A 9,986-nucleotide genomic window follows, 5' to 3' on the forward strand; every position below is an offset into this window, starting at 1 on the left:
AAAGAAAAAGAAAAGAAAAGAAAAAGAAAACAATAAAAATATAAAAGAAAAATGCAACCGGGTTGGATCTGGAACTGGATTGAGAACTGGGTCGGATCGGAAGCACCATGGGCTGATAGTGTTATTGAGTTGGGCTGAGCATGTGGGTTTATTTTAGTTTGAGGCTTGAATCGTTTAAAGAAAAATCAGAAATTTGGGCTTGATTTGTTGAAATGGCCCAAACCAATTAGACTAACGCGAATTGGGCCTTATGGCTGGCCCCGACTTGATCCCAACCCGGACCTTCAGGGTTCGGGTCAGACTAGCAAATCGGACTGGGTTCCCCTTATCCGGTCCAAAATCCATTTTCCCAAAAATAAAAAATTCAAAAAATTCAGAAAAATAAAAAAAATGTGAGAAAAGCTAAAAAAATGTAGAATTCTCTTAGTTTGGAGCTTTTAATAAACACTTTAGGCTGGAATAAAAAATTGAACCCAAAATTGAATAAGCTTTTAGGGCTTTACCATAGGGATTTTTTATTGTCTTTTTTTAGAGATGATGCTAGGTTGCTGCTTGTGTATTTTCATTTTGTTTTCATTTGATTGCGCACTTTAAATACATTGTTTGTTGTTTTTCCCTTTTAGAATGGTTAGGGCGAAAATTCAAAATTCTTGGTTAGTAAAAAGACTGTCCCGACATGTTGGTTAACAAATAGTCGAGTTTAGGTACCGAAAGGGTATTAGTTGAAAAAACTAGTGTAATCAAGTCTCCGATCCCTAAGAATCTCTGCTTGCGTATGCATCGAGACGATACTCCCACGTCTCGATTTTAAGGTTTTTAACCGACCTTTAATCATGGCTAGTGGCGACTTCTATTGAACAAGTAGATTTAGACAACCTAATGTTTCGTGAGGTATGGACTTAGGGAGTATCCTGTAAAGTACCTCTAAACCTATCCTCCCGAGGCGGCTCTCGAGGGGTAGGTCGCGACAACACCCAATCACCTGCAAACTCACTAGTGAAGCGCACTCGTACATAAGCCATGGTAAGAAGTAATCATAGCAAGATGACTTCAAAGAAACAGCACACATGCCTTTTCTGACGGCAAAGCGAAGCCACGGATGGATTTCCCAATGCCAGGCTTCGAGAGAGAAAGCATCGAGGCGGAACTCTTCCACCCTTGGTGCCGTACAATGATACAACGCCGGACTAACGGAGGAGACAAACTGCTCGCGACTTCGAGGGCAGTCAAGAGATGGCAGAGAGATGTTGAAGTAGGGAGTGGAGGTGGAAACGGAACGCCATCACTTGGAGAGAGTGCTGGACTTGACGACGTCCCGAAGGCTCAGGGACGACAAGATCTCGTGGATTATGGCGTCGGGCAATCCGTTGATGAAATCCTCCTGAAAATGATCCTCCTCCTCGCGTGCCCCGTCTCATTCATGAGGAATATCTAGGGTTCCTTCTCTCCTCTTCGGTCTCCATCTTGTAGCCACCGTCATGGCGGAGGTTGGGAACAAGTTTTCGCAGGCTGCACCATCCGCAAGGTTCAATTATTTTATAGGGTGATGTGAAAATATTTTAGATTGTGCGTTTGGTCGTCTGGATTTCTAGTTAGACCATACTCGCTCCTTCATTTTGTTTTAGGTAGAAAATGACAACTTAAATGAAGTATATGAACAACTTAATGAGATGAATCATTTTCTCTGTTTACAAGCGTACAAGAGTTATTAAAGAATAATAAATAATAATAAAAAAAACGGAGAGGGGTGGTGTGGTGTGGTGTGGTTGTTCTAAGATGTGAGGCCCACTGCAACGGTTACTTTAGTTATGCGAGGAGTGCTACAAACATTCTATTACTTACGTCACGCACGTCACTATCGAGCTGAGCTCGGTTTTTTCCCTCCAAACTCACACCACCTTTGCACCATTCCTCCTCTCCTCCTTCTTCTTCACTGCCACTGCGCATCCTAAATCTCGCCTGAGAAAGAAACCCTCACATCAGAAACCTCGTTACGCACATTTCCCCGCCATTGCTTGAAACCATGAGTCGCAAGTAGTCGTCCAAGCTATCACAGCCATCTCCAGCGCCTTCTTCGTCTCCGGAGGTCCCATCTCCGGCCGGAACTCGCGATTCCGAGTCAGTCTCGGCTGAACCATCGCGAGGTGCTTCTAGCTCCTCCTTCTCCTTGCTCCAACTCACGGACGCTGCTGCTGATGAAGAGTCGGCGACTTGTCCGGCTCCGGTATCTTCTTCCTCCTCTGCCCTGTTCTTGTGTCAACAAGCAAAGGAGGCGGCTCGTGATGGAAATCTCCGCGAAGCCCAGCGTCTTATCGAGGTATGTTTGTCTCACCCCGAAAAATCGCAGCACTTAGGATAGATTTATCGCGTACATGCCGAGTTATATGCTTTATTTGCGAGTTTCGTCGCTAACTCGGATGAGAAAGGACGATATTTGGCGGTGGCCAAGGAATCGGCCCTCAAAGCCGTGGAGATACGACCTAGGTCAGTCGATTACTCCCATTTTCTTGCGAAGTTGCTTTATCGGTGGGCCATAAAGCCGGACGACTACACCGCAGTAATTGCCGAATGTAAGCGAGGAGCATCCATTCAAATTCCCGAGGAACAGAGCACATCCATATCGGCAAATTGCAGGAGCCAGTTGATTAGGTTGATTTGGTATTCGCTTTTAGCGATGGTACGGGATCCCGATTTAGTTCCCAGTTCTGTGGCGGCCTCTGAGGCTGAGGCTGAAGCTAAAAGAGGGAGTCTCGTGGCAAAAAAATGCGGAGAAAAGAGCGAATCAGCTAGCAAGAAGAAGAGTTGTTCGGGAGTATTGGAATTCCCTGATTTATGAGGATAGGAAAGAGTGGCTTCGGATTGAAGTCTCTCGTGTGGTGAAACTTGTTAAGTCCTTAAGCATAAGTTAGCTTGAGAGATCTCTGAAGGATGTCATGGCGTGCTGGATGAGTAATGGCGCATGGCAAAGTTTCTCGTCTCTATGACGAGTGCAAGGTTTCAAGAAATCCCAAACCTCTCAAGCAACGCATTCTCCGAGATCATGTGCCAAGCTTTATGAGCATGAATGAGCTACGAATTGATGATGAGAGGGCCGGCATGATAGTGAAGTCTTCTTGGAAGCCTCTGGACAGTGAGGCCACACGAAAAGTCCTTGAAGATGGATTTGGAAGAGGAGGTGGCACTGGACCATGCCGCTTTTCCCCTAATTGCTAGATTGTCTCTGTTGACGCCGAGTGTAGACGGCACCTAGAAGAGATCCATTTCTTATTTTCGGAACTAACAAGACGTGGTTGTCTGGCCAAAATTCATGTTGATATGGTTACGGGATTTGCGTTGAAGCTCCGTACTATGCCAGATAATGTTCTTGCGGATTGCGGGCTGAAATTATTCCCCTCGTGTGTTTGGTGTTTAGGAGCCACCCAGCTTTCGAAAATCCTTCCATCGTTGTATAAATAATAATTGCAGAGAAGATAGCAATGTAGAGAATATTGACAGGTCTATGGACATGCTAAAAATAATGGAAATGGAGGATCAAATCATTCCCAATGATGAGGCATATTATTTTATCCCGCAGGAAGGTCTATTGTTAGGTAATTCCCCAACTTCTGATGTTATCACCATCTTAACATTCAGTAAAACTCGGCCCCACTTCTATTGCTTTAAGATTTTTCAAGCAAAAAAGGGTGGGCAGATTGGATCCTAACAGTGAACCAGAAACGGCGAGAAGCTGCGGACATAATGGAGATGCTTCAAAAGGAAGGTTCTGTTCTGCAACTCCTTTGTGGCAAGAGAAGTGAGCTATTGAACAAAAAAACAGCACCTTCAATGCAAAGGATTCGTGAGGTAAGCATTTTTACTTTTTTTCAGGTTAATATATGGGTCAGTATTATGCTTATACTCTCTACGGAAAATGGAGAGTTACTACACCCTTTTTGGTCTTACATATCTGTATCGGGGATGCACTAATATTGCAAATAGTGGCTAGAATAGAGAAATTGGCACATGAGTTTATAGCTGTTAAAGCGATTGATTATCATGCGCTGTTGGTGCCACTAATCGTCTCATTAGTTCAGGTGAGTAATATGCCCATTAATTTTGTGTCATGCTCTTCACTCGGTTGGCTAGCTTGTTTATAGTAATGTCATTGCATTTGTTTTAGGAAAAACTCGAAGATACAGCCAATGCATATGCTGCTAAGAAGTCTGATGCTGCAGCAGAGGAACTCATGAAAGAGGATATGCTTGTTCCAGGGAAAGGCCAAAGAGGAAATAATAATATCAGACCTTTGCGGAAAAAGAACAAAAAGAAGAATAAGAAGAAAAGAAGTAGGAATGCTGGTGATGTTGAGGTTTTTATTCTTCGCTATTGTAAAGCCTGTAACTTTATTTTTATGAAAATTTCTCAGAAAAATATTAAAAGTTAAGTATTAAGCATCTTCCTTTCTTTTCATGGGCAGGCAATTGGAAGTGGTGAGAGAGATGTGATTCATGATGAAACTAATCAGCCAGAGTGAGTCTCCTGGCTTAGTCTGAAGTTGCAAAAAGTTATCATGAAGTGCTGAATGACATTGCTAATGTTTACTTTGGCTTGATGCAGTTCATCCTCATTGGCACAGCCTCCAAATTCAAATACTTATGTATCCTCAGACAACAATGAAATAGAAGAAGAAGAAGAAGAAGAAGAAGAAGAAGGGGAGACAATGAGGATACATAAGTATATGAATTTGGAGGCTGTGCCAATGATGGTGAACTGCATCAAGCCAAAGTAAATATTAGCAATGTCATTCAGCACTTCATGATAACTTTTTATAACTTCAGACTAACCCAGTAGACTCCCTCTAGCTGATTAGTTTCATCATGAATCACATCCCCTCACCACTTCCAGTTGCCTGCCCATGAAAAGAAGGGAAGATGCTTAATACTTACCCTTTAATATTTTTTTGTGAAATCTTCATAAAAATAAAGTTACAGATTTTAGAATAGCGAAAAATAAAAACCTAAACATCACCAACATTCCTACATCTTTTCTTCTTATTCTTCTTTTTGTTCTTTTTCTGCAAAGGTCTGATATTATTATTTCCTCTTTGGCCTTTCCCTGGAACAAGCATATCCTCTTTCATGAGTTCCTCTGCTGCAGCATCAGACTTCTTAGCAGCATATGCATTGGCTGTATCTTCGAGTTTTTCCTAAAACAAATGCAATGACATTATTATAAACAAGCTAGCCAACCGAGTGAAGAGCATGACACAAAATTAATGGGCACATTACTCACCTGAACTAATGAGACGATTAGTGGCACCAACAGCGCATGATAATCAATCGCTTTAACATCTATAAACTCACGTGCCAGTTTCTCTATTCTAGCCACTATTTGAAATATTAGTGCATCCCCGGTACAAATCTGTAAGACCAAAAAGGGTGTAATAACTCTCCATTTTCTGTAGAGAGCATAAGCATAATACTGACCCAGACATTAACCTAAAAAAAAAGTAAAAATGCTTACCTCTCGAATCCTCTGCATTGAAGGTGTTGTTTTTTTGTTCAATAGCTCACTTCTCCTGCCACGAAGGAGTTGCAGAACAGAACCTTCCTTTTGAAGAATCTCCATTATGTCCACAGCTTCTCGCCGTTTCTGGTTCACTGTTAGGATCCAATTTTCTCACCCTTTTTTGCGTGAAAATTCTTAAAGCAATAGAAGTGGGGTCAAGTTTTACTGAATGCTAAGATGGTGATAACATCAGAAGTTGGGGAATTACCTAACGGTAGACCTTCCTGCAGGATAAAATAAGATGCCTTATCATTGAGAATGATTTGATCCTCTATTTCCATTATTTTTAGCATGTCCATAGACCTGTCAATATTCTCTACATTGCTATCTTCTCTGCAATTATTGTCGTGACTCGCCGAATTTTTCCATGGAAGAGGGAAGATGCGGCGTAGCTTGGTACACGCTAAGTCTAGGTTTGTGACTTAACTTGGACTCTCCAAGCCCATACCATATCGTGACTTATGGTTTAGATTTTTTAACCTGCAAGTGATTTTTATCTAGGAGTCGTCACTAATCGATTTAGGATGGGTCGATTAGAAATCCAAGTAAGCTGATGAGAAAATCATCCTACTCCTACGAATCAGAGATTAAATGAGTTCGGGAATTTGGTTACACTAGTTGGATAATTAGTGCCCTTTCGGTACATTTTTACCATGTTCATTTTAGAAAATATTTGTCAGGTAATTTGGATTGATTTTATGGCATATATTCTAACATGTGAGGTGATCAAGCAAGTGCACAACCATTAACGATCAGCATTCAAACTAGATATGCAATCTAAGGTTCTAATCCTAACTAAGGCAACAACATTCAAGACATGACAATTGATGTAATTATATTCTAATTAAAAATAACATGCATAATAATAATACAACAGTAATAAAAATAACCTGCAAAATCCTACTGTATAGCCCTATAAGCTTATCCGATTTAAACATAATTATTAATAAAATAATTCTCATAATCTAGAAAAAATATTCAAAAATACTAATTTCTAAACTATTTCTTAATTTTAAAAGAAATAAAAAAAATTATTTTTTTAAAAAAATAATATAATATTCGGTCGGGTCGGGTCAGAATCTGACCCAGGTCAATAGACCCGACCCAAAGTCGTTGACCCGGGTCCTGAGCCGGATTGGGCCTGGTGGAAAACGCCAAAATAGGGCCGTTTCGACCGGGTCGAACATTGGCAAGCGAACCAATCCGGCTGAGCTGCCGGTCGGTTCAGGCTAAAATCTGGGCCTTTAGGCTCGGGAGGCCATCGGCCGGGCAGAAATCTGGCGAGTTGCCAGCTGTTTCGCCCGGCCTTTGGCCTCAATCTTCTTAGCTCCTTAAGCTAAGAGGATTAAAGGGGGGATAGACCGCCCGGGGTGGCCAGAGTGGTTGCCGGCCAAGTTCCGACCGGAGCTTGTTGAGCCTAAATGCCGGTCAGATTTTGGCCGGAAGACCCAAGTCGTATTTTGACCTCCTCCGGCCTCCAATGGTCATCACAAAGTTGACCAAGGGGGAAGAGACACGTCGGCAGCTCGCGTACCGCCGGCGAAGGACCTAAGCAAACTGACCTTGTTTGGGCATTTTGTCAAACACATGGAGGGCGTGACTAAAACAGGGGAATTTTGACCTGTTCCGAGGCTCCGGCGACCTCCGATGACCTGTGCTTACCTTCAGCGACGATGTATAGACCTTGGGGAGCAACGGTATGAGTCGGGATTCGCGCGAAACGGTTGGCGCGAGTCCCGGCCAACCTATGGACCGAAACAGGGGAAAACAGAGCGATAACGAGGACCGAGAAAGCTTACCGATCGGAGGCGCACCTGGGGGGTTGTCGGTTCATCCGTGGGCGATGGTGAGGCTACTGGCTTCCTCTTCAAGCCCTTGCAAACATTCAGCTCACTCTTTTCTCTCGGTTTTCTTCAAATTCACCGAAAAACTCTCTCTTTATGTTCTGTTTCTAACTGATCCCTCTTCTCTCTCTTCTGCGGCTTATATGGTGGTCGCCGGTCACCCGCCCTGCTCCATTGAAGGCCTTGCACCGGCCTTCCGCCCCTACTCAAGACTTCCTGACCAATTTTACGCAGTGGAGCGAATAATCCGCATCGTCCCAGGCGGCAATCGGGGCAGGGGAGAACAGAGGAGAGAGGAGGAAAAGCCGAGCAGGTGGGGTGGGGGGGGGGGAAGGAGCGGGCTAGGTCGGGCCCAGCTCGCGTGTGGGGAAAAAGAAAAAGAAAGCGGGCTGGGCCCGTGCAGGGAGGGGGGAGAAAAAGAAAGGGCCGAGTTGACCCGACCCTGACCCGAAATTTTTAAATTTTTTTTTAAATTAATTAAGAAAATATGCTCCAATATGTCCTATTAATGCAAATGTGCCTAATGTATATATGTCATGTAATTAAAACTAAATAATTTTTTTGTTTAGGAATTAATGACATTATCCCCTAAATTTTGTGTAATTAATTTTAGGTAATTAAAAATAGGTGTCAACAATTATTTTTTATGTGCCTCAACAATGGAAGGATTTTTGAAAGTTGGGTGGCTCCTAAACACCAGATACATAAGGGGAATAATTTCAGCCCGCAATCCGCAAGAACATTATTTGTCATAGTACGGAGCTTCAAGGTACATCCCGTAACCATATCAACATGAATTTTGGCCAGACAACCACGTCTTATCAGTTCCGAAAATAAGGAATGGATCTCTTCCAGATGTTGTCTACACTCGAAGTCAGCAGAGACAATCCAACAATTAGGGGAAAGGCGGCGTGGTCCAGTGCCACCTCCTCTTCCAAATCCATCTTCAAGGACTTTCCGTGTGGCCTCACTGTCCAGAGGCTTCCAAGAAGACTTCACTATCATGTCGGCCATCTCATCATCAATTCGTAGCTTATTCATGCGCGTAAAGCTTGGCACATGCTCTCGGAGAATGTGCTGCTTGAGAGGTTCGGGATTTCTTAAAACCTTGCACTTGTCGTAGAGACAAGAGAAACTTTGCCATGAGCCATAACTCATCCAGCACGCCATTGGCATCCTTCAGAGATCTCTCAAGCCAACTTATGCTTAAGGACTTAACATGTTTCACCACACGAGAGACTTCAATCCGAAGCTACTCTTTCCTATCCTCATAAATCAGGGAATTCCAATACTCCCGAACAACTCTTCTTCTTCTTGCTAGCTGATTCGCTCTTTTCTCCGCATTTTTTTGCCGCGAGACTCCCTCTCTTACCCTCACCCTCAGCCTCAGAGGCTGCCACAGAACTGGGAACTAAATCGGGATCCCACACCATCGCTAAAAGCGAATACCAAATCAACCTAATCAACTGGCTCCTGCAATTTGCCGATATGGATATGCTCTGTTCCTCGGGAATTTGAATGGATGCTCCTTGCTTACATTCCGCAATTACTGCGGCGTAGTCGTCCGGCTTTATGGCCTGCCGATAAAGCAACTTCGCAAGAAAATGGGAGTAGTCGACTGACCTAGGTCGTATCTCCACGGCTTTGAGGGCTGATTCCTTGGCCACCGCCAAATAACGTCCTTTCTCGTCCGAGTTGGCGACGAAACTCGCAAATAAAGCATATATCTCGGCATGTACGCGATAAATCTGTCCTAAGTGCTACGATTTTTCGAGGTGTGACAAACATACCTCGATAAGGCGTCGGGCTTTGCGGAGATTTCCATCGCGAGCCACCTCCTCTGCTCGTTGACACAGGAACAGGGCAAAGGAGGGAGAAGATACCGGAGCCGGAGGAGCCGCCAACTCTTCATCAGCAGCAGCATCCGCGAGTTGGAGCAAGGCGGAGGAGGAGCTAGAAGCACCTTGTGATGGTTCAATTGAGACTGACTCAGAATCGCGAGTTCCGGCCAGAGATGGGACCTCCGCAGATGAAGAAGGCGCCGGAGATGGCTGTGATGGCTTGGATGACTTCTTGCGGCCCATGGTTTCGAGCAATGGCAAGGAAATGTGCGTAACGAGGGTTTCTGAAGCGAGGGTTTCTTTCTTAGGCGAGATTTAGGATGCGCAGTGCCAATGAAGAAGAAGAAAGAGAGGAGGAATGGTGCAAAGGTGGTGTGAGTTTGGAGGGAAAAAACCAAGCTCGGCTCGATAGTGACGCGCGTGACGTAAGTAAGAGAATGTTTGTAGCACTCCTCGCGTAACTAAAGTAACCATGACAGTGGGCCTCACATCTTAGAACAACCACACCACACTACACCACCCCTCTCCGTTTTTGTTTTTTTATTATTCATTATTCTTTAATAACTGTTGTACGCTTGTAAATAGAGAAAACGATTCATGTCATTAAGTTGTTTATATGCTTCATTTAAATTGTCATTTTCTACCTAAAACAAAATGAAGGAGCGAGTATGGTCTGATATAAGTTCGAATGTTTGAAGTCACCGATTGGTAGCAGCAGAAAACTCCCAACTGTCTTCACTAAAAAGGTTGCCCA

The 9,986-nt window shown here is 43.7% G+C and overlaps 2 pseudogenes; one reads left to right on the forward strand and one right to left on the reverse strand.

Moving 5' to 3' along the window:
* The first annotated feature begins 1,099 nt into the window (after positions 1-1,099).
* LOC130138961 (uncharacterized) lies at positions 1,100-4,513 on the forward strand (annotated as a pseudogene).
* Positions 4,514-4,577: 64 nt separating this feature from the next.
* On the reverse strand, positions 4,578-9,475 carry LOC115692287 (uncharacterized; annotated as a pseudogene).
* Between the last annotated feature and the right edge of the window lie 511 nt (positions 9,476-9,986).

Source organism: Syzygium oleosum, unplaced genomic scaffold (genome assembly GCF_021117445.2).
Source record: "Syzygium oleosum isolate NSW1041296 unplaced genomic scaffold, Sole_v2.1 Sole_v2.09, whole genome shotgun sequence".
Lineage (NCBI taxonomy): Eukaryota > Viridiplantae > Streptophyta > Magnoliopsida > Myrtales > Myrtaceae > Syzygium > Syzygium oleosum.